This window comes from Formica exsecta, unplaced genomic scaffold, assembly GCF_003651465.1.
Source record: "Formica exsecta isolate Colony F162 unplaced genomic scaffold, ASM365146v1 scaffold826, whole genome shotgun sequence".
Classification (NCBI taxonomy): Eukaryota; Metazoa; Arthropoda; class Insecta; order Hymenoptera; family Formicidae; genus Formica; species Formica exsecta.
In genome coordinates this window covers 560,195-561,742 of record NW_021853596.1, presented here as the reverse complement: position 1 = coordinate 561,742, position 1,548 = coordinate 560,195, and the positions used below count along the sequence as shown (strand labels likewise).

General features: G+C 30.6%; 1 protein-coding gene across 1 annotated transcript in view; it reads left to right on the top strand.

Moving 5' to 3' along the window:
- The window catches only part of LOC115244606, a 62,594-nt gene that overhangs the window by 22,931 nt on the left and 38,115 nt on the right, over positions 1–1,548 (top strand). The window lies entirely within an intron of this gene.

Sequence of the window (1,548 nt, the reverse complement as noted above, 5' to 3'; positions counted from 1 at the left end):
ACGACTGAATTTCTCTCTAGCAGGGTATCAGATACGCTCTTGGGGAGATAAAGGGTGGGAGAGGGAAAAAGAGGGAGATAGAGCGTGAGATATATATGTCGGAGTGCAAGGGAAGAAAAAGACAGCATAGGAAGGAGAGAGGGAACAAGTGGAAAGGGGTAAAGTAGACAAAAAAGTAGAGACCGTACAAAGACAAGGAGTTGAGGTACTGATGGCCGAGGTTGACACAGAAGGACCGGATAAAGTCAAAAGAAAGCAGAGAGAGTATATATAATGTTGATCGCGAACGAGAGATATATGAAACAAAAAACGAGAAGTGTGGGGAGCAAGATAAGAAGCACATAAGGTACACGAAAGAATGTAGAAAATTGTCAGATGACAAGGCCGCCCCCATATTTCGTTGGTATTCAACTTTTATTACAGAAACCAGCTTATCGATTGATTAGATTCCTTATCAGAGACGATCGAGAACCATTTTGTCACCCCTTTTATCGATGTACATGTTTTCCGGTCAAACTTGCAATAAAACATATTGATATCTTACGGCTTATATTTTGACTAAGAACAATATTATATACTCTCTCTCTTTTTTTCTTTTCTTTTTCTTCTTTATATTAATTTAATATTGAAATGTTAAATTAAATATACATAGTACTGTGAAATATGGTATTTAAAAAAATTTGATTTTTGTGTAAAATATTGATTTAAATACATGATTGAAGAAAAGTTAACAGTTTCAAGCAATGTAAGACAAATCGAAAAATTGGTAGAAATATGTAGAATGAGAAGAATTATATTTTAAAATATACGTGCTCTGAAAAGGAAGACACTATACTTTTTTCATTTTGTTAAATACTTTTTATTCAAGCAAGGCGAAATAATGAAACAAAATGTATAATATTTTAGTAATGTTATCTTGTGCTTTTTATTGTCACATGAAAATTTTCCACCACTGGCACGTTATCTCATGTATTTAAATTAGTTAAATGATCAAAGATATATAACACCAAGCTTTAAGCTTTAATATAAACTCGAAAATATAACGCATACGAAATAAAAATATATAGATAGGAATATCAAAGTCTCTGCATGAATATCTAAAGACTCACTTACATTTGCATGCAATTGCGGTGTATTTAACTTCTTCAAAAGTATAACTGCTTAAAAATGTGACACAGAAGACATAAAATCTATTATATACATTAGTTAAAGAAATAACTTTAATTTCCTCCTTGTAATTGTGGAAGACCGTGGCACAAAAATATTTTTAATTTAAGCTATTTAAAAAGAGAAAGAGTTTTTATATGCGATAATAAAGCATGGAAAAGATAATAAAGTTATGAAATTGATGTAAAAGATTGATTTTTTTATAATAAATTCCATTTTAAATAGAATTAATAACGTTCGATGCTTTTAATAAGAAAATCTTGGAAGACGCCTTCTAAATGGAAAGATATATTGTAGCCAATGATATTTTCTATCTTGATTAACCATATTTTCTTCTTCCTAGATAGGTCTCTTTGCAGTGAACATCACCGATATATTTAT